This window comes from Pyrgilauda ruficollis, unplaced genomic scaffold (genome assembly GCF_017590135.1).
Source record: "Pyrgilauda ruficollis isolate IOZ18807 unplaced genomic scaffold, ASM1759013v1 scaffold138, whole genome shotgun sequence".
NCBI lineage: Eukaryota > Metazoa > Chordata > Aves > Passeriformes > Passeridae > Pyrgilauda > Pyrgilauda ruficollis.
In genome coordinates this window covers 1,239,488-1,266,576 of record NW_024512321.1, presented here as the reverse complement: position 1 = coordinate 1,266,576, position 27,089 = coordinate 1,239,488, and the positions used below count along the sequence as shown (strand labels likewise).

At 47.7% G+C, this 27,089-nt stretch overlaps 3 non-coding genes across 3 annotated transcripts; 1 reads left to right on the top strand and 2 right to left on the bottom strand.

The window, feature by feature from the left end:
• The first annotated feature begins 993 nt into the window (after positions 1-993).
• TRNAF-GAA lies at positions 994-1,066 on the top strand. Its single transcript has one exon. It is a non-coding gene; the product is annotated as a tRNA-Phe (tRNA).
• Positions 1,067-13,036: 11,970 nt separating this feature from the next.
• TRNAF-GAA lies at positions 13,037-13,109 on the bottom strand. Its single transcript has one exon. It is a non-coding gene; the product is annotated as a tRNA-Phe (tRNA).
• A 638-nt stretch (positions 13,110-13,747) lies between these two features.
• On the bottom strand, positions 13,748-13,820 carry TRNAF-GAA. The gene has a single exon. It is a non-coding gene; the product is annotated as a tRNA-Phe (tRNA).
• Between the last annotated feature and the right edge of the window lie 13,269 nt (positions 13,821-27,089).

Sequence of the window (27,089 nt, the reverse complement as noted above, 5' to 3'; positions counted from 1 at the left end):
ACATAGAGGAGACAATTTGTAAGTCAAGAAGCAGAAATTCTGTGGCTCATGTTCCAAAAATTCTCCACCTGTAAAGCACAAAGATGCTGAGACCCTCAGCCACCCATGACCAGTTCCTCAGTGACCGTGGGTGGGATCACCACTGGGATCCAGTGCTGGAAGGGTTTTTGGGGAAAGAAAACCCACTTGGAGAATGATCCTGATGCCTGGATATTTCAAAAGATTCTGTAGCCTAGTTTGGGAGCCCGAGATATCAGGAACTGTTATCTAATAAATGTCAGTGAGGAAATATCAGCTGCTGTCAAGCTGAACATTCAAACCCAGATTAAATATATTTCTGACACCTTTCACTACCAGATTTTTAACAGACTTAGAAAACTTGCTGCACGTTCTACATATGTATTTTGGGAAGATGTGAATTTGAAGCTGGTGAAAGATGGGAGATTGTCCTGGGAGCGAATAATTTGCAGGATAAGCTGGTGGGCTGGGCAAACATCTCCCATATGAAGATGCCTGGCTCCCATTCCTTAGGTGGAGAGAGACAGATTGATGTGAAAAGATTAGCCAGGCTCCATGGATAATTCCAGATCCTTCCGTGGGCTCTGTGAAAAGGTGTCAGGAAATTCTGTTCAATGCTACTGCTCCTGGCTGGTTCCCAGATCAGGGCTGCTGTTTAATTCTGGATTTAGCCGTGTTTTATCACAGAATGCCAGAATGTTTCAGGTTGGGAAGGGCCTTAAAGATCATCTCTTTCTATTCCCCTGGCACGGGCAGGGACATTTTCCACTGTCCCATGTTTCTCCAAGCCCCATCCAACCTGGCCTTGAACACTTCTGTGTGTCTTGAGCCATTACTTCTGATCCCTGTCTGTCTCTATCCTGTTCCCTGAAACAATTCTTTGATTCCCAAGATAAAATCAACCAAAGGCTGCCTGAAAAGGCTGAAAGGTTATCATGTTTCAACAGGTTTTGGGAAAATCTGAACCTCAGCAGAGCTGAAGTAGCTCAGCTGGGAGAGCGTTAGACTGAAGATCTAAAGGTCCCTGGTTCAATCCCGGGCTTCAGCAGAGTTTTCCTGCAGTTTTGTGTGCCCAGGGCTGGCCTCTGCACTACAGGAGAGACCTGGACATCCAGGAGAGATCCAGCCCAGGGCCAGGAAGGGGATCACAGAGGCATGGAATGGGTCAGGCTGGAAGGGACCACACTGGGGTGATCTGGTCCAACCTTTCTGCTCAAACAGGGTCATTTCTGAGCACTGGGGAAAGGATTGTGTCCAGAGGGTTCTGGAATATCTCCAGGGAGGGAGACTCCCACCTCTGATCTCTGTTCAGGGCTTGGTCACTGCACAGGGAGGAAGTTCTGCCTCATGTCCATGTGGAATTTCCTGGGATCAGTTCCTGCCCATTCCTCTTGTGCCGTTGCTGGGCCCCCCAGAGCAGAGCCTGGGCCCTGCTCAGAGCCCTTTCTGCAGACAGGGACAGACAGGGATGAGGTCCCCTCTCAGCTGTGTCTCCTCTCGAGGCTGAGCAGCCCCAGCTGAACATAATGAAAGGACTGGAGCCTCTTTGTTATCACGAGAGGATGAGAGGGATTGGTTGCCTTGAGAGGTTCTGGAGTTTCCATTCTGAGAAATTTTAAAATGCCACCTAGCTATGGCCCTGGGTGGCCCTGCTAGAGCAGAGGGTTGCACTAGAAGATGTCCAGAAATCTCCTCCAACTCTTTAGCAAGCAGAGGACAAAGACAAATTTTTATGTGTAGGGCAGGGAAAAGCCAGGCCAATGTCATCCTCAGGTTTTTCCATCAGCAGTGTCCACCTGGCCAATCTGCACAATCATCCTGGCTGACCAACCAGCCAACAAAGAGCTGGGACCAAGGTTAGGGTGTCAGAAGAACCAGACCTACACATGAATAAAAGCAAACTTAAACACTCCTACCCTTAAAATATTATCAAGGTAAAGTTCTCCTATTTTTCTTTTTATTTTTTTTCCTTTTTTTGAGTCAAACTTGCATAAAGAGACTCCTTCAAATTGAACTCCTCACCCGCTCTGAAATCCCGGTGCCTGTCATCTTCTGCAGGATCTGCAGCTCAACGTCACACCCAGAGCCCCCAAATAAACTTCCGCTCTCGTTTCAGGCACCATCTGTGTCCCATTTCTGCAGCGCCTGGCAGAGATTGCTTCCCTTCTATGGAATGTTCCCTCCCCTTGCCTGAGCTGCAGACTTCGGAGGTGGGGAAGTCGGCGGGTGGAACGGATCCCAGCTCCGCGCACTGCGCTGTCCTTGGGTGCTGGGATGATTTTGGTGCTTGTCCTCGGTCAGATGGCCTCAAACCAAGCCCCAGGGCAAGCCATAGAAGAGGTAAAGATAACGTTTGGTCATCTGGCTGCAAGAAATGGGAGAAGCTTCACTGGGGTGTTGGGTATTAATGAGGGTGGGAGCGGTGAGGTGAGGAAGAGCCAAGGTGGGGATAATCATGGAGGGGTCCAAATGCACTGGAACATGAAACTGCTCTGGATCACAGTCATAGAGTCACAGAATCACAGAACTACAGAACCACAGAATAACCTGAGCTGGAACAGACCCCCAAGGATTGTCCAGTACAAATCCTGGTGCTGCACAGGAGACCCCAACAATCCCACCTTGTGCCCAAGAGTGTTGTCCAAGCACTCCTTGAGCTCTGACAGGCTGGTTCTGTGACCACTGCCCTTGGGAGCTGTTCCAGCACCCAACCACCCTCTGGGGGAAGAACCTTTCCCTGAAATTCAACCTAAACCTCCCCTGACACAACTTCAGGCCATTCCCTTGGGTCCTGTCACTGTCACCACAGAGCAGAGATCAGTGTTCACCCCTCCTCTTCCTCTCAGGAGGAAGTTTTAGACTGTGATGAGGTCTCCTCTCATTCTCCTCCAGCTGAACAAACCAAGTGCCCTCAGCTTCTCCTCACACAGCTTCTCCAGGACGGAGTTCACAGTCTTGTCTTCCTCTTATGCAAGTAAATTGAGCTTTAATGCAAAATTCAGGCAGCTGCAACCCAAACAGATCATGAAGAGCCTTGCCTTAGGTTCCACACCAAACCAGCTGAATCTCTGCCAGTCCCTGCGCCTCAGTTTCCCTCTCTGCAGCACTGACACTTCCCTTCCCGAAGAATGGGAAGAGACAGCTTGCAGGTGAAAGTACTCCATGTTCCCAGCTTGTTTTTTTGTATTATCCCAGCACGTGTCCCCAGGGATGATGCTGGATTACTCATACACCTCTCGAGTCCTCTGCTTCTCTAATTCCTTTTATTTGCAAGAATTAGGAACAGTCATGCTATCCAGGAAAACACAGCTCTCACAATGCCAGCACCGGCGTCACAGAGCTGTGCTTGGCAGGCTGTTCCTGAGAAACTCTTGGGACTTTCAGGTGGATTCACCTCCAAGTGGTGCGGAAATGGGGAGGAGGGAGTGATTAGAAAGGAGAGGACGGATCGTCTCAGAACACTGCATGATGAGGTAAATAATGAGGAAACCATGTGAGAAAGCAGGTGATTCAGAATCCTCGGTCACCTTTGATACAGAACATTTCAAATGGCCAGGAAAGACTTTGGGATTCCTCTGGAAAGGGAGAGGCTGCTGGAGATGAGAAAAACTTGGAATATTTTGCCTAGCATGCCAAAGGTTAACCAGGTTGAGTGTTGATGATGTGGGTCTGGAGGTTGTAAGGACGAGGATGAGGAATTTGTGGTAGAGCCAGAGGTCAGGATTGTAAGGAAGGGGCTTAAACTGGTTAAAGAAGTGAAAATTCTGAGGCTCATACCGGTCAATACAGGGCAGCTCTCAATGAGCTCTTTCCTGTCCTCCAGAAAGAGCAACCGATGCCAGAAGAGGCTGGTAGGGAGTTCTAGGAAAAGGGTTTTGCCATGTGATTGTTGGGAATCACCTTCCCATCCCTAATGTTCATTTTGCTGCACAACCCTCTCTGTTGCCACTGTGGCTGATCCCTCTGAGGATGCTCAGGTCTCATTAGACACAACAAAGTGGATGAAGTAGGTGTGATGAATCAAATCCTTCTCTTCCCCATTCTCCTTCCAATATTAGTTTTTAAATGTGGATTTTTTATATTTTTTTTTTTTTTTTTAGTGAAAACTCAGGGGTTTAACCTACATTTGAAATTGTATTACCCTTTAATTTTGAGGCTGTAACCCCAAACTCTGACATGGGGAGCTGTGGTTCAATCTTTATTTTGGTTCTCCCAGCTGCCAAAACAAGAGGTGTTCAGACATCTGTTGCCTTGGCGCTACTATGCTTAATAACCCTGGTTATTAAATTGATAATCTTGGTTGTGAAGATTTTTGTCTAAAAGTGTTAAAACACTTTCTTGATCATTTTGATAACTTTTGGTTCATGGGTTCTGCGTCTGGTTGTGGCACATTTTGGCAAGACAAGCGGCCATCACATAGAAGCAGGGAGAAGAAAAAGATACCCCTAAATCAATCTCCAGCCATTTGAATTGATTGAAAGCCCTCTTTGTTCCATTCCTGTATTCACATGGAGACCTCCATTCCCCCAAATCCCAGTTAGAAATGAGCTCACGGGAAAGTTTCATCATTAGAAAGTTTTAATCATTATTAAATCATTATATCAGGAATAGTGTGGCCAGCAGGACCAGGGCAGTGACCATCCCCTTGTACTCAGCACCTCAAATCCTGGGTTCAGTTCTGGGTTCCTCATGATAAGAAAGACATTGAGGGTCTGGAGGGTGTCCAGAGAAGGGAATGGAGCTGGGAAAAGGTCTGGGGCACCAGGAGCAGCTGAGGGAGCTGGGAAAGGGGCTCAGCCTGGAGAAAAGGAGGCTCAGGAGAGACCTTCTCTCCACAACCCCTGTGATAGGAGGATGGAGGCAGGTGGGGATTGGTCTCTTCTCCCAAGTAGGGAGGAATGGGATAACAGCCTCAAGTTGCATCAGGGGAAGAATTACGTTGGATATTAGGAAAAATTTCTCTGTAAGGGCTGTCAAGTGCTGGCACAGGCAGCCCAGGACAGGATGGTGGAGTCCCAATCCTTGAAGGTATTTAAAAGCCGTGAGGATGTGGCACTTGGGGACATGGTTTAGTGGTGACCTGGGCAGTGCTGCATTGATGGCTGGACTCAGTGATCTAGAGGTCTCTTCCAACCTAAATAACTCCATGATTCAAAGCACCCAATTTCATAAAAAGCCATGGCAGAGAGGTAAAAAGAGTAATCTCATTTTTCAGCCTATCCCAACTGTTCTATTCCCTACAGTAAAATTCCAGGAAAGATGGACACAGGAGGGATCTGGTGTCTCCTGGGAGTGACAGCAGAACCCTTCAAACCCAGCAGAACCCTTCAAATAAGGAGTGGGAATAACTCGTAACACATTCCAGAGCCCTGCCGTGCTCTGTCTGTGCCTTCCACCCACCTGCCAGGGGGAGCGGGGAGGGAAAAGTTCACCTGGAAGGGAAAACAAGCTCTCCCTGGAGGAGGTGAGAGAGGAGGATCCTGTGAAATGCCATGGCTTCATTCTGAGAGGAGCTTTCTGGATTGAACCTGATCTGGGAGCAGGAAAGGTGGGCAGGTGAGGGGGACAAAGGGTTCAAAGAGGTCTCCTAACATCTTTACCAGTGTAGTCCACAAAGTTTGGCTCATTTGGATTAAGGAATCTCTTGCATATTCCTCTGGAAGTCTCTCTCTCACATTTTCAAACACTGTTTAATTTGCTGTAGTGTGTGAGACCGACTTTTAACAATTTAACTTGACAGCTGCCAGCCCTGGAATGGGACAAATTTCTCAGTGCTGCAGATTTATCTGTGCTGCAGATGGCTGCAGACACACTTGCAGGTGTTTGTGGGGTTTTGGCTCCTTCTCCTGACAACTTCTGTCTAATTTTTCCCTCTTTTTTTTTTTTTTTTTTTTTTAAGTAGAAATTGTTCCATCTCCTCCAAGAGAAGATGTTTGACCCATGTGGGAAGTCATGGCTCACTTCCCTCACCTGAGCTGAGGCTCTCAAAGGTCACTCCAGACCCTGATTCATACAACCACAGAATCAGAGTTTGGGTTAGAAAACATCTTAAAGATCATCCAGATCCAACACTCCATGGGCAGGGGCAACTTACACTTGACCAGGTCACTCAGAGCCCCATTAAGTCACTTGGATTCTCCATCAGCATGTGCACAAGCTGATAAATCATATTTCTGGACATATTTTTTCTTGCTGTCAGGTTCTGCTCCTCTGTAAAATCATCTTTAGGAAGGTTCTTGCATCAAGCTCCAGGCTCCAACATCTCTTGTGTCACTGTGTTTCCAAAGTAGAAACCTTTACAGGAAAAATATTTTCTCTACTATTTCTATTTTCTACATTATTTATATTTTTTATATTGCTCCTTCCAAGGCAGACACTAAGGAGACCTGAGACAACAATCCCTGTACAGGCCATTCACTTGGCCTTTATCCTTGTGAGTCCCTTCCAACTCAAAATATTCTGTGATTTTGTGAAATATCCAGAGCTCTCCACACATTTTGATGGATGATCACAGGCCATCCATAAACTTGGGCTGAGGTTCTGTGCAGGTCCTTCAGCTTTACCCCAAAATTATCAGGGGTACCTGAGAGGTGTTATTCTATTTTTCAGGGAAATCTGACCTCCCCCTCCAAACCCTGAGCTAAAACCTGAGACAGATTTGTCCCCAGAGAAGAACTAAAATTGCAAAGGTACTGAGTTTTTCATCTACTGTCTATATTGAGAAACTGGAAAGAAGAAAAAAAAAAAAAAGAAGAAGAAAAAGAAAAGCAGCTCAACTTAGAAACTTTAGCTCCAAGTTTAAAGTTAGAGGTGATGATCTGAGACCTTAAGAGCTAAAAATCCTTGGGCTGAAAAAAAAAAAAAAAAAAGTGCCCTCAGTGCATTTTCAAGCCTTCTACTCCTGATTTTATGTACATCTGCTCTGGGTTTTTATTTAAAGCACTGGCTGCAAGAGTATGGAGCTTGCAGGGTAAATCTGGAGCTGAGGCAAAGTCTGAACTCCACTTTTGGAAGCTTTCAGGTGGCTGCAGACCCAGCTTCCCTCAGCACACCCATGGCCACCCTTCAGGATCTTTAATGACTTCAAAACCAGCAGCTGGTGAAGCTCAGCCCAAGGAACAAAAAAGCTGCTGCCGTTTTCTGTGCAGATTTTATGGCTTTCCAAAGCCCATTTCACTTCTCCTCCTCCTCCTCCTTAAAATTCTCCTTCTCTTGCTCGTCCTGTGGAGGTGCCAAAGCCTCCTCCATCAATTTGTGAGAACTTCTGCTTGAAAACTGGAGCAGAGCATCACCCACGGAACCAGGCTGGCATGAAAATACCGGAGGCAGAGGCTCTGATGAGAAATGACTCGAGGAGTTTCCCCGTGTCAGGGTGAAACAAATGGGAACGTGGAATCAACTCCACCGAAATTCCTGGGGGATGGGACACCTGCCCAGCATCTTCTGACCATGGACAGGGATATAGCTGTTTTTTTAATTTCCTCCTGCTGTCTTTTAATTCCTAATTTTATCCTTTTGCTGCTTGTCTAGGATTTGAAGTGTACCCAAATCTGCTATTTTTTTTTTCCCCATGTCAAAAAAATACCCATTCAGAAGGTCAAGCTTTCTCCTGAACAATTCCAATTGCTTGGAATGAGGGATTAGAAGGCAAATTTGAATTTCCAAAGCAAAAGAGAAGATTCCAACTCACGTGGATAAGGCAAGGAGGTTAAAAAGCTGATCTAAGTGTAGTTTAAAGCCTTACATGCTGTAGAGTAATTGAAATCACTTCTCTACTGGAGTCTCATCTTTTTTACATTAAATACTTTCCTGAATTTGCCGAGTTTTGCCAAGGATGTTTTCAGTGCTGTAGATACTTGCTAGGAACCAAACTGAAATCCACCCACCTTTCTGCATGGAATTTCAAACTCTCCCCAAGCTGTCACCTCCTGGATGCTCCCAGAAGCTGCCAGAAGAGTTTTTACTCCTGTCCCAGCCTGAATCCCACCCTGGGCAGGGGAATAAAAAAAAAACCTCCATATCTAATAGGCAACAGCAGGAAGCTCCACAATCCTGTTTCTCTCTGCTTTTCTGAGCACAATTTGCATATTTAAATAGGCTACTTCCCCTTGGAAAGAGCAGTGCTTCATGTTCTCGCCTTTTCCTTCACAGCCCACAGTCACAAATAAAATTAGGGTTTGCTATTCAAACCTAAGAGAAAGGAGAACCCAAAACCCCAAAAGTTAACAGCCCCATTAATGACCTAAGTAGTATTTAAGTAATCAGCCACACATAGTAAAGCCACAACCCTTTAAAGGTATTTTGACTGTGTGTGTTCTTTAGTACCTGTGAGGAACTGAGCTAGGTCCAAAAAGTATTATTTTATTCTCCAGTTTTAGTGTTTGGTATCCAGGGCAAGTCTGGGACAGTTGCTGCCTTTGAATGTTCAAATTTTCTGTGTTTTGTTTGTTTGTTTTTAATTTGAGGGGCTTTTTGGTTTTGATTTTTTTTTTTTTTCCTGGCACATGTCCATACCCCATTTAAGACAGAGTTTAGACATTGACAGAAATCCTAACTCAAATTTTTCTGGGCTTTTGTTGGATGACCTGAGTGAAAGAACCATTCTGATGCCCACATAGAATAAATCATAGAAACCTGGAAAGATTTGGGTTGGAAGGGACCTCAAAGATCATCCAGTTCCACCCCCCTGTCATGGGCAGGGACACCTTCCACTATCCCAGGTTGCTTCAAGCCCCATCCAACCTGGCCTTGAACACTTCCAGGGATGGGGCAGCCACAGCTTCTTTGGGAAACCTGTGCCAGGGCCTCTCCACCCTGGAGTGGATATTGGGAAGAGTGGCCAGGCTGACCATTCCCAGATCTCCCAGCCTGGCTCCAGAGCAGAGGAGCTCCAGGTCACATTTGCTCTGTGTAAGTCACCAGCAACATCACCTTCACAGCTGAATTAAGACCCTGTGCTTTCCCAGAGATCCAGAAAACTCCCACTGCTAAAGGCAGGCAGGGATGGATTTACAGCTGTAAACTCAGATTTTGGAAAAACTGAGCTCTTGGGAGCAGCTGGACTCTCCACTGGATGGTGCAGGGTCAGCTCCTAGGTCATGGAATTCTTCCTGAGGCTCCCTGGGGCAAAACCTCTCCTTAGCAGTAAAATCCTTGGTATTCCCAAGATCCTTCTGGAGTGATTCAGAATATTTGGTGCCTCAGACCTCAACTCAGCCTTCAGCCACCAAAACATTGGGGGCCAACCTGAGCTGCTCAGAGGGGATGAGAGAGGGCAAAGCTGAGCTTAACCTGCTGTCAGAGGTTCTGGATAAGAGCTCCTGCCTCCCACTGCTGGATCCTTCTCCTGATGTGAGCAGGGGTGGGCTGCATCCCCCAAAAGTGGGAGTTCCCTCCTGTGTTCCCAGCACAGCTCCAAGAGCTCCCTTAATGTCTTTGTGCCTGCAGCAGTAATCTCAGGATTATTGCTCCCAAGGCATGCAAATAATAATCCTCCCTTTTCCCTCACCTTGTAGCTGCCATGTAATTTAGAAAATTAATCTGCAGGGCTGGCAGAGTCTTTCTTGTCTGTGTGTGCCGCCACGGTGAGATCCCTCTGGCACATCCCAGAGTGCTTTCCCAAGGATTCTGGAGAACTTTGCCCAGTTTTCTGAGGGGTGAAACTGAGACATGGGTAAGGGAATTGCCTTTTCCTCGTGCCAGCCACTGGCAGAACAAGGGACAAAGCAGACATGCAATTAACCCATATATTAAAGCAGCTCTGAGCAACTTGTTCTAGTGGAAGGTGCCCCTGACTGTGGCAAGGGGGCTGGAATTATGTGATATTTACAGTCCCTTCCAACCCAAACCATTCTATGATTCAATGAAAAAGAAAAGAAAAGCAAAGTCACTCTGTGGGAATGCAAACTGTCACAAAAACAATCAGCAAAATCCAAATTTCCTGGGCTTGCTTTCTTTTCTTTCTTTTTCTTTCTTTCTTTCTTTCTTTCTTTCTTTCTTTCTTTCTTTCTTTCTTTCTTTCTTTCTTTCTTTCTTTCTTTCTTTCTTTCTTTCTTTCTTTCTTTCTTTTTCCTTCCTTCTGGAGTGAAGGATTTTAACCTCCTGCTGAGGTTTCCCGTGTATTTATCTGCCTGCTATTTCCACTCAGGCTTCTCCTCCCACCGGCAGAGAGAGGCAGCTCCGGAGCTCTGAGGTCAGGGCGGGTGTGCGAGGATCGATCCCTGCGTGCGGATCGATCCCTGCCCCAGCTCTTGGCAGCAAAGGTGGAGAGGGAAGTTCACGAGGATTGGCGAGAAGCAAACCAGGACTGAAAGCATTGAGAGAAAGAGGCAGAAATCACCAGAAGAACAGGCAGAGAATCAGAGCTGAAGGGCACCGGCAGAGCTGTTCGTGGGGGAGAACTGCGGGTTGGAGCAGATACTCGGGGAAAGATGGATTTTGGGATCTGCCGTGTGCTGATTGATCGGTGTGGGGGCTCTGGAGGGGCTTGAGGAGGGGGTGAGAGGAGGGATCTGAGTGCGAGGGGGCTGCAGAAGGTGCTGGCAGGGCAGCCACCCCCGCGCTCCTGCCGCCCACCTCGGTTATTCATCCCGCTCCTTCCCTCGCAGCCTCGCCGGGAGCACGGGCAGGTTTTAACCCTTCTCTGAGCCAAACCCAGGGAAACTTGGCAACTTCTGGCGCTGAGGTTTGAGTCAAAGCTGGTTCAGCCAGGAGGGGACTGAGTTGTCAGGAGAAGGAGGAGGGAAAAAAAAAAAAAAAACCCACAAAAAACTTCTCTCATCTCCTCGCAGAGCTGCGTTGTGGTCTCTGGGATTTCTGGAACAGTGGGGACCTTTTCCTGAACCAGTGGGGATCTTTCCTTTGCCTTCCCACAGCTGTGGGTCAGGCTTGAAAGTGGTTTCATTGGAGCTACCCCCGTGTGCTGAGCGTGTTTGAGGCCAACAAGCCCAGATGTCACTGTCACCTCCACAGAGGTGCCAGCTCTGGCAGAGCATCCCCTGGTGCTGGCTGAGAGCAGAGACCCAGTGAGGAGGGGGAACATGTGCCCTGCACCGGGTGTGACAGTGGCCAAAGGAAACGGAGCTGGTCTGCCCTGTTTGTTGAGACTAAACCCATCTGGCAGGGCTGAAACCTCTTCCCCTCTCTGTGCCCCAGCGGAAGTCACAGGATCACAGATTCATGGAATGGTTTGGGTTGGGAGGGACCTTAAAATCCTGGGGTTCCAACCCCCTCCACCAGCATCTTCCACTAGATCAAGCTGTTCAAGTTGCTCATCAAGCTTGGCCAAACATTTCCAGGGATGGGACAGCCACAGATTCTCTGGGAAATAGGTGCCAGAATCTTCCCACCACCGCTACATGGGAAAATTTCTTCCCAATATCCCATCTATCCCTGCCCTCTGGCAGAGGGAAGCCATTCCCTGTGTTCTGTCACTCCATCCCTTGTCCCCAGTCCCTCTCCAGCTCTCTTGGAGCCTCTTTAGGCACTGGAAGGGGCTCTGAGGTCTCCAAACCGTCTCTTCCCCGGTCTGAATAATCACATCTCTCAGCATTTCCTCAAAAATAGACCTATTAAATCAAAACCACTTCCTGGGAATGGTTCCTGTCTCCTGCTATGCAGGGAACTGTGTCTGGGCATTGTCTGGGAGCACACAGATTGTCACATTTAAGCCATTTGGGTCATCATCAGGTTGGTGTCTCTGGTATGGGATTTGCCTCTCTCCTTGGGGCTCAGGGCTGCCTTTCTCCAGGGGGTTAATGAGGTCAGAGCCCCTCAGCACAGCCATGGTGTGTGAACTGTTCTTAATATTTGGGATGTTCATAACACCTGAGCTCTGCTTTCATAACAAAACAAGGCCCAAGACACGCACAAAATTTGATATAATTTAATCCCACACATGGATCATGCAGGGACTTCTGACCTACTTTGATCCAATTTGGGGACCAGAAGGCTCCTGCCTAATTTAGATCCAGGCAAAGACAGCTGGAGTAAAGGCTAATTTCCAGCTGGTGCATCCCTGAGCCAGATGATTCCCCCTGAGGGCATCAGGTCTGCCTGAAAAGTCCAGCCTGGGTGAGCAGCTGCTGCATTTGTGGTCCTGTGTTTGTGGTGTTGCAGTTGAGGTGCTGTGTTTGTGGTGTTGTGTTTGTGGTGTTGTGCTTGTGGTGTTGCAATTGAGGTGTTGCATTTGAGGTGTTGTATTTGTGGTATTGTTTTGTGGTGTGTTTGTGTTGTTGCAATTGATGTGTTGCATTTGAGGTCTTGTGTTTGTGGTGTTGCGTTTGAGGTATTGTGTTTGTGGTGTTGCATTTAAGGTGTTGTGTTTGGGTGGTGGCTCTTGGCAGAGGCATTTGCCCAGTAGGACCCCTGGTATCTCTTCAAGGCTTAAGCAGGTGATGATGTTTTTTTGTTTATGCAAAAGTTATTTTAAATACATCCTGGTCAGGGAAGTGTTTTCTGGAATTTCTGGATGTCAGACAGCCTGATGTCTGCAGCTTTTAAAGCATCAACAGAAGGAAAAGGGGAGAAAAAAGTCCCTGTCCTGCTATGAAGAAGAGATTGGATGGGCATCGGGGTTGATCTTGAGAAGATCAAGGGTTTTCTGCTTCTCACTTGTCTTTTTGGACAGCTGGCATTTTGTGGCCTCTCTCTGGTGTTGGTCTGAAGGGCTCCATGGAACAGGAATAAGAAAGGGACAAAGGAGCAAACACAAAGCAGTTACTCGGTTTGGTGGGGTGTCTGCAAATTGAGCACCATCATTTGAAAAGGGTCAGGGTAAAAATATGAAATGGTCAGGAAAGAGTAGAAAACTTCATCAGCGAATCACAGAGTACCCTGAGCTGGAAGGACCCACAAGGATAAAATCATAGAGCCATTAAGACTGCAGAAGATTTCCAAGATAGAGTCCAAGCTTTTACCCATCACGTCCTTGTCAACCAAGCAAGAGCACTGAGTGCCATGTCCAGCCATTTCCTGGACCCATCCAGGGATGCACCATTGATTCCAACTGCTAAAACTCTGCTGAAGCCCGGGATTGAACCAGGGACCTTTAGATCTTCAGTCTAACGCTCTCCCAGCTGAGCTACTTCAGCCCTGATATCAAGCTTTGTTTCCATATAAACAACAGGTAAACACACTGGAATGCTTCAGCCTGGAAAATACAAATTTTAGGGAGAGAGGTTGCTTCAACGTCACTTGTGATTGATGCTAAAATGACTTTCATGGATAAGGAGTTTTTCCTATTTTCCCAAACCCAGTTTCGATTCCGTGATTGGCCATGCACCAAAGGTGGATCAACCTTTCTGCTTCTTCTCAGAGCAGTCCATGGCACAGGACTGGGAACAGGAGTGGAAGGAATAAAAATCCCTTTATATCATGATTTTGGGTAAAATACTGGAATTGTAAACCTCCTGTCCCTCTTTCACAGGCTCAGACTGGTTGAGTGGGGACTTCATGGAGGTCCCAGCTCCAAAGCCCTGCTCAAGCAGGACCTACAGCCCCTTGCCCAGCACCACCTCAAGGTCACTTGGGAATATGTCTAAGAAGGGAACTCCACACTCTCCCAAGTCCACTGGGCCCAGTTTCCCCTCCTTTCCCCTCAGCAGAGATGCTCCTGTCCCCTCCAGCCCCTCCCAGTCCTGCTGGCCCTGGGCTGGATCTCTCCTGGATGTCCAGATGTCTCCTGTAGTGCAGAGGCCAGCCCTGGGCACACAAAACTGCAGGAAAACTCTGCTGAAGCCCGGGATTGAACCAGGGACCTTTAGATCTTCAGTCTAACGCTCTCCCAGCTGAGCTACTTCAGCTCTGCTGAGGTTCAAATTTTCCCAAAACCTCTCGGAACACAATGAGATTTCAGACTTCTGCCACTCAAACCAGCTCAGTGGACACTTGACTCTGTTTCATACATAAAACCTGTCCCAGACATCAGCTATCAGACCCCAGAAAGGTCAACAATTATCAAAGGTCTTCAAATGAGAGTGCCTGTGGTGGATAAATACCCAAGACTGGAATTATTCTTACAACCACATTTGCAGTGGTCGCACCCAGACAAGCTGGTCTTCGTGGATACCTGGAATGGCTTGGGATAGAAAGGATTTGAAAGGACCAGTTCTACCTCCTGCCATGAGCCTGGACACATTCTGCTATCTCAAGGTGCTCCAAGCCTTATCCAATCTGTCTTGGATACTTCCAGGGATGGGGAAGCTTCTCTGGGAAACCTGGGCCAGGGCCTCACCACCTTCATAGGGAACAATTTCTTCCTAACATTCTGTCAATTTAAAGCCATTCCACCTTGTCCTGTCACCCCATCCCTTGTCCAAATTCCCTCTCCAGCTCTTTTGGATCCCCTTCAGGCACTGGAAGAGGCTCTGAGATCTCCCTGGAGCCTTTCCATCTCCAGGCTGGACATTCCCAGCTCTCCCAGCCTGGCTCCAGAGCAGAGGAGCTCCAGCCCTTGGAGCATCTCCATGGCTTCCTTTGGATTCACTCCAGCAGCTCCACATCCTCTTGAAGTTGGAGGCTCCAGAGTTTTCTCAGAGGCTGAACTAATCTGTCACTCCACAGAGCTGCCATCATCCCTGTCCTGATGTCTCTCAGTGGGTGACAAGGATCCATCTGCAGGTTCTCCCTAGGAAAGGGAAGATGTGGATGCCTGTCTCGCTTGGACTTGGCTCTGCCTTTCCAGCTGTCCCACTTTTGCTTCAGCAGCTTTTTCCCTTGTCAAGGAAAGTGGCTTCCCACCAGCTTTCCTCAGACAGGAAGAAATGATCCCAACGTGGAAACTGGTATTTGACAGCCCACTCTGCCTCGCTGGAAGCTTCAGCTGGGTACAGAATTCCTGTGGAAAACTGAGCTGCGCTGCTTTGCAAATGCTCAGCAGTGTTGGTGCAAAGGATGAAGTGAAGGATCTGATAAAGTACAAGCCTTGATGGAAGTGCTACATTGCAGTTAAATTAGAAGTTTGAGCAGCTGACTCACTGGGAACTTGGGTTTTTCAGCTGGTGAAACACCAGAACTGAAAGTCTGTGGGCAAAGTCATCAGAAGTCAGACTTGTGGTGCCAGTTTGACGAGTCACATGGAAGAAGTTGGAAGATCAGACTTTTCCTTATTGAAGAGGAAGAAATTAAAGCTGTTTTTACAGCTCAGTTCACACCCCAGGGCTGGTGCTCCATTGGGAGAGAATGAAGTGGAAGGAGGAATGAAATATTGAGATATCTCCTGTTGTCCTCTCTCCCCTGTGCCATTCCCCCTGAAAAAAACCCTATTGTGTCATTCACATCTTGATTATTCTTTGGGGTGTTTTTTGGTGCCTTCATCCCATGAAGGATATGAAAAAAAGCCTTAATAAAATGCCTTCTGCACAGGGAATTGCCATGTAAACCTTGTTTATCCAATCAACAGAAAGAAAGAGTAAAGGGAAGGATATTACAGGACCTAGAGAAAGAAATGGTATTTTAGGATCTACAGAGAAATCATTAGGAGTTGGTGGCTTATTGATTCTTCTGATGCAGGAAGTAAAGGTTATCATTGGAAAAGAGCAAGTGCCAAGCTTGGAACAAAGAAAAAAAGAAGAAATTTCCTTACACAGTGTATGGTTATCTGTGCAAATCCCTGCTATTATAGATCCCCAAACCATAAAAATGTTTAGAAGATGACCAGGAAGATTTATGGAGGGAAAAAAATCTCTGCAAAGAGCATAAAAATATGGAACTTCCTGCTTTGGTTCATGCACACCCTGAGCCACAAATCTCTGGAGATCAGGAGAGCATCTGGTGATATAACACCCTGCTGTTTTTCCTTTTTTAGGCACTAACTCACGGAAAATGCTGCAGGCTGGGTTTTGAGCTGGATGTTCTGTACATCTCCTCTGGCACCTCCTTGTCCTCACGCTCTGGCTTCTGGAGGCACCAGGATGGTGTCAGGCTGTGAAACCCTGCTGGAACCTTGTGCAGAGCTGTGCTGGAGGTGTCATTTCATGCCACCAGCCAAGTGTTTAATCACCGCTCCCTCGTGGGTGGCTCAGGAGCTGGCCACGACAAACAGATGACAGGCCATCCCTCTGTCCCCGCTTCCCCTCCTCCCTTTTTTTCCCAGTTTTCCTACCACTCCAGCCTGATCTGCCTGTGCTTCCTCAAATACCATCTGCCATCAGGCAGAAGAAGCTTTCAAAGGTTATGGAATTGCATCCATGATTACATTCCCTGTCGGAAAGCCGATTGTCCTGGGCTGCGTCCAAAGGACTGCAGGCAGCAAGTGAGGAAGGGGATTTTGTCTCTCTGCTCCAGACTGGAGAGATCCCACCTGGAATGTTTCATCCAGCACTGGGGTCCCAGCTCAGGAAGGACATGGAGATGTTGGAGTCCAGAAGAGGCTCCAAGGTGATGAAAGGGAGGAAAAAATGAGAGAATTGGGAATGCTCAGCCTGGAGAAGAGGAGATTCTGGGGTGACCTGATTGTGGCCCTTCAGTACCTGACAGCAGCCCACAAAAAAATGGAGAGAGATAATTTACAAGGGCCTGGAATGACAGGAAAAGGGAGATTGGCTCTAAGATGAAGAAAAATAGATTTAGATTAGAGATTAGGAAGAAATTCTTCCTGTGAGGGTGCTGAGGCCCTGGCACAGGTTGCCCAGAGAAGCTGTGGCTGCCCCATCCCTGGAATTGTTCCAGGCCAGGTTGGATAGGGCTTGGAGCAATCTGGGATAGTGGAAGGTGGAGGGTGATCCTTAAGGTCCTTTCTAATCCATTTCTGAGCCATCCTGTGATTCTATGATTTACTGAGAGTTACCACCAAATTATCCCAACCTTCCTGTCCCTGTCCAGAGCTGTGGTGGCCTTTGTGTTCCAGACTGGGTTCACCACCTCTTATGGAATTCACTCTTTTTTAGTTTGGGCAAGGGCATCACCCAGAAGGATGCACAGAGAGGTGACCTTTTTCACCCAGCACATCGAATTTGTCACCCATGTTAGTTTTTCTGGCAGACATCCTGGCACCAAACTCTGCCCGTTTGGATTTTGTTGCATTTCCCCACTCTTTCCTCAACTCTGTACCAGGGGAGTGACATCCAGCTGCAGGGTTGGGATGTGATTGCTTTTCACTCCCTGACTTGGCTCTGATGTGTCATAAAAAACACATGTTCTTCCCTTCGGCTTCTTGATTTTTTTCTGTTTCATTACACCAAGAGGGCTCTTGGTTTACTTGAAAATAATTTTTAGTGATTATCTCTATTTTGCTGTCACTATTTTCTCTTTCTGCTCTCTCCCCAGATTTTTATGAAAATGATCTCATTAGGAACGTGGAACTCGTGTTTCTGAGGAAGGTTTCTTGAGGTTTGTAAAGGTCTCCCAGCAGGAAGTTTGCTCAGCTCCATTTTCCCCTCTGGTTGAACAGACCCCCAAGTGAGCCCATTAGGGGAAAATGGACTGCTTTAAAATAAAATTGTACAAAACATGCAGCAGCAGCAGCAGCACCTCTGAAATGTAAGGCTCCAATAAGCAACAAACCATATTTGCAAAACTCCTTTTTGATGGCAGTTTAATATGTTAGGGAAAGAAAGAGATAATGGCCCAAAGGGCACTGGGGGTGCTTCCCAACACAGTGGAGGTGAGGGGATGGAAGATGAGGCCTAGGATAACATCATTGTTATTCTGGAGACACAAATGCAGCTTTGAAAAACAGAGTTAATGAAGCCCAGCTGCCAAACTCTGCCTGTCACAGAGTCCCCTGTCACAGCCATTCCCTCTCCCTCCTGAAGTCTGATGTCTAAAACATGCTGAGATTGTCAGTCCATCATTCAGGGGGGATGGCACTAGGGGTTCTTTAATTCTTTTTTTTTTTTTAAGTTAGGAATTCAGGCTTATGAATAACACCTCTGCTGTCCTGAGGTGCAGTATCCCTGTGCTGTAAACACAGACTTTGGATGGAGGAATGCAGAAATAACCTGGGCCTTGGTGAATATTTGCCATCTGCCCTGTGGTGAAGTACCCACAAACTCACTGCTAGGGAGACCCAGTAAGAGCAAAACCCAGACCCGGAATTTAAGTTCTCCCTAAGTTTAAACCCCCTTTTTTTTTTTTTTTCTGAGAAAAACAATGTTTCAGTGTTTTGTATTTCTCAAAGTGAGAGACCTGAGAGATCTTAGAACCCTCCAATGCTCTGGGTTGGGAGAGACCTTAAATACCATCTCATTCCCATCTCCCTGCCACAGATCTTCCACTATCCCAGCTTGCTCCAAGCCCTGTCCAACTTGGCCTTGAACACTTCCAGGGATGGGCAGCCACAGCTTCTCTGAGCAGCATTTTGGATACATTTCACTCAGAGTGGAAGAGAAAATTTGGAAAAGCAGAGGTCTTTGTTTACCAAATTGTAGTTTCAGACGAAGGAACGTATTAAGGCAGAACTTTCTGGTCTTGATGAGGCACCTGAGCTCTGTGTGGAAAAGAGAGGGCAATGTCTGTTGCTGCGATATTTTTATGAAAATCCTTTGCTAGAATTTTTCTCCTATTTTAGCTGAGAAACCTCAGAAAATAAATATAAACAATAACTATTTGATGGCTGTGGAATGTGGTCTGGACATTGTTTACCAATAGGTGCATCTTTGATTAATCAATGTTGTTTCTACTTAATAACCAAAGATCCAGCTGTGTCGGACTCTCTGAGAGTCACGAGCTTTTGCTATCATAATGTCCGTGTCCATGGTTGTGTCCTGCATGGACACAGCTGACCAGGCAGCAGGAGAAATCTCATCTGAGAGTCTTGGAGCAAGCACTGGGAGACACAAGCCTTGTCCCAAATTTGTTTTGTGTCATTTCCTGAATATTGCAATGCTGCAGTTCAGCTCAAGTCCTGCTGCTTTCCCCAGCCTTAATAACACTGGCAGATCCTGCTCTCCCCCACAAACCCTCAGTGCCTGTGCCTTCCCCACACCTTCCTTCCCATATGGATCACCCACTGCTATTTCAACCCAGCAAAACCTCCTTTTCAGCAGAATAAACCAAACACATTTGGGAATCATTTATTTAATAGCTGTCAGTAGGCCAGAGGAAGGGAATAGGTGCTAAAAAGACAGAAGAGCAGCACCAAGGAAATATTTGTGAAAATAACAGGTGTTTTAAAGTGTGTAGGGGTGTGTAAATATATTTATAAGATATTAATACACAAACCAGGTGGCTGTGAACCTCATTAGGGAACCAATTTTTCTTGCCAAACATTCTTTGATGAGGTTCCCTGAGAGATTTCCCAGAAACTCCTAAAATTAATAGTAAACAACCATTCTTGGGGGCTGGGAGATATCTTTTGCCTCTGCTTAACATCTCAGCCTCCTTCTGAAGTTTTTCATTGTTTTGCAAAACATCCAGAAGGTACAGAGAAAGAAAAATAATGGAAGAAAAGGGGGGGGGGGGGGGGGGAAAGATGAATATAAATATACAAATAATGGGCTTCACATTGAAAAGCACAGAATGATTGCTTGGACAGTGATTGTGTCTTGATGTATAAACGGGTTTGTTACTTAACTCTGGTGATTCATGCTTCAGGCACAGGGATGAGGCAGCTGCCAAATTTCATGCTGGGAAGGAATTTTCACTCCCGGAACAGATTGGCAGGGAATTTGTAAAGATGAAAGGTCAGTCCACAGGGCCAGGTGTTGTCATCATGAACATGTGGGCAAGGGTGGGGGGGACATCACAGAGGCCAAACAATGCTGAGTTTTATCTCATGGTACCAAGTATCCCCCAAAAATCAGTGTACAACCCTTTATCCCTTTCTCCCACGCCTCCACCAGACCTTCAATCCACAAAGGAATTACTTTATTGGGCACTCTCTCCTATGGATGAATCCTGGAGCAACATAAAATATTCTTTCAACATTTATTTCAACTGTGTTTCTAAATAAAGCTGAGCTGAAGCTACATGAGATTTAGTTGTTGGGTGTTTGGGGTAGGGAAGGTTTTTTTTTTTTTTCCTTTTTTCTTTAAAGAGTGTCTAAAGAACATGTTCCAGCTGTCTGGAAGGAAAGAGCTAGAAAGGAAAAGAGAACAAAGGGAAACCAGTGGAGATATTTAATTGAGATAATTTTAGCTGCTCTAAATGTCACAGGCAATCTTGTACAAGTACTTGGGGAGAGGAGAGGAGGAATAAAGTTCTGTGCTGGTCATTCAGTGGCCAAATTAAGGAGGGGGAGGTCCTTTCAGAGATCAGGCAGGACCCTACCTGGAAGCTGTTGAGTAAACACTTTTTGACCCTCAGGGGTCTCTCCTAAACGCACAAGACTTCAATGGAAACCACACATTCATCCAGACCCAACAGCCTGAGGGGAAACCCTCTGGTTTTGGGGCTGAGAAAGGAAATAAGGTGCTCTTAGGGGGGCTCAGCCTGGGTGTGGTGAGTCCAGATCCCTTCTTGGTCTGGACCTCTGTGCCTGAGGTGAACAGTTCTGGGTCAGAGCAAGGCTTGGTCACTCCTGGTGCCATCTCTGTGTGTTCTGTGTGACCAAATGTGCACAATGAGGGAGATGGATGTTGTAGCACGCTGCCTGTGGCAGTCATAGAGTCCGCAGCCCTGGAGAGATCTAACAGATGTGTAGATGTGGCACTTGGGGACATTGGCAGGGCTGGTTTAATGGTTGGGCTTCATGACCTTAGAAGTGTTCTCCCACCTAAACAATTCTCTGGTGTTGGCTTTCCTGTGACGTCTGGGATGCATAGCCTGGGGTGTGTATGTCAAGACTGAAGACAGGCAGGTTGATGCCTTGGTCTGGCCTGATGAATGTTTATTATTATCCAAAATGCAAAGCTCTTGCAGAAGTTGGGTTGTTGCTGATGTGGGGGTCAGAACTCTTCAACTGTGAAGGAATCACAATTTGTGTCCCAGTTAAAACAGACGTGCTCTGAACATGGCTTCCCAAAATTTCTGGGAAGGGAAGCTTATCCCATGTCTATTTTGGACAAAACCAGACTAATTGTTAACGATTTGAGGACATGGTTTAGTGGTGAAAACAGTGGTGGTGCTGAGTTCATATCTGGATTCAGCAATCATTGAATTTGATCACTGATGAGCATGGAATGGTTTGGGTTGGAAGGGACCTCAAAGATCATCCAGTTGCACCCCCCCCATGGGCAGGGACACTTTCCATTATCCCAGGTTGCTCCAAGTTTCATCCAGCCTGGCCTTGGACACTTCCAGGGATGGGGCAGCCACAGCTTCTCTGGGCAACCTATGCCAGTGATCTTAGAGGTATTTTCCAGCAGCAACAATACTATTATTCTATGTAAGTGACAAACACGATTTTAATACAACCTCCACCTCCTCATCCCCCCTTAAACTCGAGCTTTGGGTAGAGATTTCATGTTCAGTACAATTCCTGCATGACCACTGACAGAAACCTGGGGGTACCCTGGCGGGATTGTGTCACCCTCACAGAACTTGGGGAGGGAGCTGAAGGATTTTGGAGAACCAGAAGTGGATAGGAAGGAAGGATCTGCCTGTGTGTATTGTGGAGGCCATAAAATTCCAAATCTTAGGGTTTCCCCCCCACCCCCATCACAAACTCCCCAAACATTGCTCTGAGCAGCCTGGTCTAGAGCAAGGTGTCCCTGCCCATGGCAGGGGGCTGGAATGGGATTATTTTTACATCCATTCCAACCCCAATCCTAGGATTCTAGGATTGGATGATCCCTTCAGAGAGCTTTCCTGACTGAGCAAAGCAGCACTGCAGGGGCTCTTTTCCCCTCCTGATGCATCTCCAGAAGAGGAGAAAACCTGGCTGTAACCCCCTCAGAGTAGGCACCACATTTGGGGAGCCATGCCCACAGCATCCCTATTTTAGCAATGCCTTGGGGGTGCTGCCGTGGCTCATTTTCACCCTCCTGGAAAGCTCACCCGGCATCTGCCATCCTTCCCTGTTGGCAGGCAGGTGGAAGAAAGGCAGGAGCGTGCGGCAGATCCCCCGGCACACAAACACACACACACACACACTACTCATCCCTTTTGTCTGCCCCTCTCCCACTCCCCCCTTTTCCCCCGCACTCCCGCCCACCGCCGGTGTCTCATCCCGGGATGGCTCATGGCTCTCCAGGTACCTGCAGGGATGGATGCTGTACCCTCGGCTTCTCCTCAAGGAACCCATTAACGCCGAGCTGCCGCCTCGCCTCGCCCTCCCCTCCCTCCCCGCGCCAGCCAAACCTGGAAAACAAAAAAACCCAAAAAACCTAAAAACGGGGGTGGGAAATCCAGCATAGCGCATCCTCCCCCCGCAGCGGGGGCTGAGGCTGCTCCGGGAAGGTCAGAGCTCTGTGTGAGAGGGGAGAGAAGGCAGCGATGGGCAGGGAAGGGTTGGCAGGGCTGGAAGAACGACCCTGCACCCCCCCCCCCCCCCCCCCCCCCCCCCAAAATCCTTCCCTTTCTCTATCGCAGCATTCCTGCGGGCATCCATGGAGAGCTCGATCCCGTTGCGCTGGGAGCGAGCTGCCGCCGCCTCCCCAGCATCCGCCAGGCTGGGAGCAGGAGCACAGCAACAGGGGAGCGCTGCACATCTCATCCCATCCCATCCCATCCCATCCCACCCCATCCCGACTGCCCTGCAGCTGGATCATCCCGGCCCACGTCATGTCTGAGGGACACGAACAAAAAATTCCGCAATCTTTAGGAATCTGTTACTAAAATCAGGCTCAAGTAACTCTGGCTGTCGCTGTACTGTTATTTTTCTTTTATTTATTTTCTCCCCCTTTTTTTCTTTTTATTCCCCCCTTTTTCTCTCTCTGTCTCCTTTTTTTTCCTCCCTCCCCCCCGCCATTGTTTTCTTTATTATTCCCTCCCCGTTTTGGTCTTGCTATGATTCAACAAATCTATGGGACCAAATTTTCCATCAGCAGCTTTTTTATCCTAGATATGGCCAGCCCTCTTGAAAGATAACCTGAGGAGAAGGGAGATGGAATAAATTCCCGTGGTCTTGTGGGGACAAGGAACAGATTGGTGTCAGGATCACTCCTGTCCCAAGTTTATGCTTCTAATCCTGTGGGTATCCCATCCCTGGAAGAGTTCAAGGCCAGGCTGGATGGGGCTTGGAGCAACCAGGACTAATGGAATGTGCCCATGGAAAAGGGGTGGGAGCTTGATGCCCTTCAAAGGTCCCTTCCAACCCAAACTTTTCTAGGATTCTGTGATCTCAAGCCTGAGACCACCAAGGAGTTGTGTTCAGTGCTGGGGAAGTGAGGTACTGAGGAGTCGTGAGGGGTTTTTGGAGCAAAGAACTCCTGAAACTCTTTCCCCAGCAGCTCACTCCCCAGCTCCTCCCACCCCTGTTTTAATAAAGCTTTTAGTGACGTCTGGGGCCTCCTAGATTTGGAAGGAAGAAATTAGCACAGTCTGCTGCTTGTTTCTCTTACTCTGTTTCCCTCCAGCTTCCCTGCTGGCCCTAATTACCCATCTCTCATTTTCAGGTACTTAAATAAAGGAAATGGGAACGCTGGTAGAATTGGGCTGGGATGAGGATGTGCTGAATGAGGCTCCCTTTATTCCAGAAGTGACCTGGCATCACCCCTGCTGTTCCCAGCTATGCAGGGGCCTCTCTGCCACATGAGGCAGGTGCTCTGTTGTTTTCCTGGGACAAGGGGACAATTTCTGCACCGACTCCTGCTGTGGCTCCCTGTGGATAGGCAAGATTAGCGAGGATGCTTAGGGGAAATCTTTTGTTAACAGCAATGCTTGGTGGGGACAAAAATAAGGGAAACAGCTTAGAAGAAGGAGAAGCAATATGGAAAGGTGGAAAAAAAGGTAAATTGAGTCACAACTTGGTGACAGAACTGCTAAAAAGAGGAGAGCAGTGGCCTAGTTTGTGTCTTCAGGGTGGTGATGGCTGCGAGAGCAGGGAGCTGACAGAGCTCTGGGGACACAGGTTGGGCTGGGAACAGCAGCCTCGTGTCCTGCTGTGATCATGGAAAGGCTCCATGTCCCCTTGGTGTCCCTTGGAATGCCCCTGTGGAGCCCAATATAGACAGACAGACAGACACACATCCCTGTTCAGAGGCAGGTACAAACCATGCCCACAAAATGCATTATAATAAAGCACTGAGGTTTTCCCTTCATTTTTAGGAATATCCCATCACTGAAGATGCTTGGGTTGAAACCCTGCTGCCAAATTAGGCAGAACATGGCTTTAAACCTCTCTGAGGTGTTGTCCAAAGACACCTCTGTGGCCAAATCCTGGACAGATTTGGAAATACTTTGGGATTTCAGCCTGAATGAGGGAAAATAAAGCATTTAAGGGGTGAGGGAGAAAAACCATCCATCCATTCAGCAAGGCAGTAACTGATCAGTGGTTCAGGCAGGGAGGAAAATATTTGGATGATAATTTGGAGGACACCTGCAGTACCAGGTGCAAAGCCCTCCCTGAACATTCCTTAGTTCCTCAGGTGTATTCCCTCACGGAAGCAGAGGTGCTGCCACTCACAGGAGAAGTAGGACTCCGTAATTTAATGTGGAAGAGGGGTTGTGGTGGATTCTCCATGGAATCAGCTCTGGCTGTTCAGCACCACAAGGCAGGATTTTCCCTTATGGCCACAGGACAATCCCATTTCTCCATCCTCCCCACAGCCCATAGCAGGGAGTCTGAAGATGGAGATCTTCCTATCAGCCAGTCTGACTTCACTGATGGAAAATGAGGCTCTCACCACCCCTAAAATCCTTCTAGTCCAGGAGAAAAATCCACGCAGGTGCTGAGCAAAGTGAAAGAGTGGCTTAACGTGGATTCACCCATGGGAACAGCAGGATGAGCAGGAGCAGGAAAGGTCTGGAAAGGTCTGGAGCAGCCTGAGCTCCTCACTCCTCATCACCTGAGCAGCTGGTACAGCCAAAAACCTGTGGCTGCACAGATTCCCTTGGTCACCATGGGAATCACCATCAAGGGCAGGATTTGATGCCACCAGCAAGGACCTTGCCCCATTTTCCCTGTGTGGCTGTGACATCCCAGTGCTCCACCACCACCACCCCCAGCAGTCCTCTCACACAGCCTTGGGGTGTCAGTGTGAAGCCCAGAATGAGATGGGATGCAGGGGAGGAGGGGACTGGCTCCCTGGGCCACAAATGATCCGTAGATCTCCTTGGGAGGAAGGCAGAGGATGAGGAGCAGAGCTCTCCTGGCTGTTGGGACTCTGTCAGCCAAGCCATACCAGCAGAGGAACCAGGTCTGCTCCTCACAGCCACCCCACCGCTCTCCCTTTTTTTAGCAGACCTGCAATTTGCAGTGTTTGCCGCTGAGGACGAGTAAAAAAAAGAGCATTAAAATCAGAAACTTTTACTGGAGCACTTAGAGGGACACGCTGAAGGGGGGCAGGTGGGTGAGGAGTCAAGTGTGAGGCCCAAAGTGGGCCAAACTCGGCTGTAAAACGTGGCACAAGAATTGTCACAGACCAGTTGTGAACCTTTGACACGGTGACAAATGTGTTTTTCCAGCTTGTCAGGGCTGTGCAGGGGAGGAAAATGAAGTTCATTTGGAGATGTCTTTCTATTTGTGTTGACCTCGGGAGGGTCATAACAGCCAATGCCAGAGTGTGAAAAATGCTGATACCTCCTTTGACTTCCTTGCTGTAGCCTCAGGCAGGCTTGAGGAGGCAAAAAGCAGCACAAGGAGAGACTCATTAACATTTCCTCTGCCCAGCAAGGAAACCAAAATAACAAACATCTCATTAAATAAGAAGAGTGGAGAATTACAAAACAGGGGAGATATTTTTGGTTGGAAAACAAAGCACTTTATCTTCCTCTCAAAGTAGGGCTTTCCAGATGAAAAGGAATACAGAGAGAATTATGCACCAGAAGTTGTGGCACTAATAACAATCATCATTGTGAGGTAATATTGATAGCATGATGCCCTGAGGTTCCCAATTGCTTCCACACCTTCCCAGTAAGTGATGTGGGCCTGGAGGACAATGGGTGGCTGGGAACAAAGGACCCACTGACGTGTGAACCATGTTTTAAAAGCAAAACTCTGCATTGTGAGTGCCAGCTCCAGTGCAATAAAGTGTTCCAGGGCTGGAGATGGATGAATAGAAACGTATGGTGCAAATTAAATGGGCTATTCTTTTCCCTCTTTCGTTCCTTGCGAGTTTAAAAGCCCAACACCTTGGTTTCTTCTTAATTTTATTTCCTTCCAAGGGTTTTGCTACCAAACAAATGACTGAGCAGCTTTGTCTGGTGAGCTGTAGGAGAATTAATAGGGATTGAAAGGATGTGGAGGCAGATGGGGGGAAAATGTGGTTTCTTATTTTCCTCTTATTTCTTCTAGAAAGAGGAAGCAATTATGGAAGGGAAAGGGAAAATTCTAGCACAGGGAATATAGGATAATGCAGAAAATCCCTTGTTCACCACTAGGAGATATTAGTTCCTGCAAGAATATGGGATGAATTGCCCACATGGCTTCAGGCTTCTAATTTCAGGTGCTTCAAAGAGTCCTGGGTGAAAGAAAGGCTCCTCCAGACAGCAATTCCGAGGAGGAACACAGTGAACATCTCAGTGCACAACCGGGGAGGGACCCTGGCAGCACAGGAGGGCACTTCAGCATCCGCCAGAGCTCTTCAGAGCATGTGAAGCACAAAATCAGCTGCACCAGAAACTTCCCCAAGTTCCCCTCGGGATCTCCCCCTTCTCACTCATCCACCAGGTTCATCTGGCTCACAGCTCAGGCTGCTCTCCAAGGAGTGACAGCTCTTGCCATAAGGAGCCTCTGAGCAGAACACTCATCCAGATGAGGTGGAAAAGGGCTGTCAACCCCCCAAAAAAACCCCTAAACCAAACACATTTGCTCTAAGGCAGAGAGAGCCCACAGGCTGAACTGATGCCAAGGGGTGAGTGCCACCAGGCTCGGGGTGCATTGTGTCCTCAGCAGGCAGTGACAGCACCAGGGAAGGTGCCAGTGACTCAGTGTCCCTTTATTCTGGTCCCACTCCCCTCAGGGGAAGACTCAGTTGCTGCTCACTGCCACATGCTCCTTTTGCTGCCTTTAACTGGTCTGTTGGCTTTTCCCTTTCTCTCTCCTCTTTTTTTTTTTTTTTTTTTTTTTTTTTTTTTTTTTTTGGATCTGA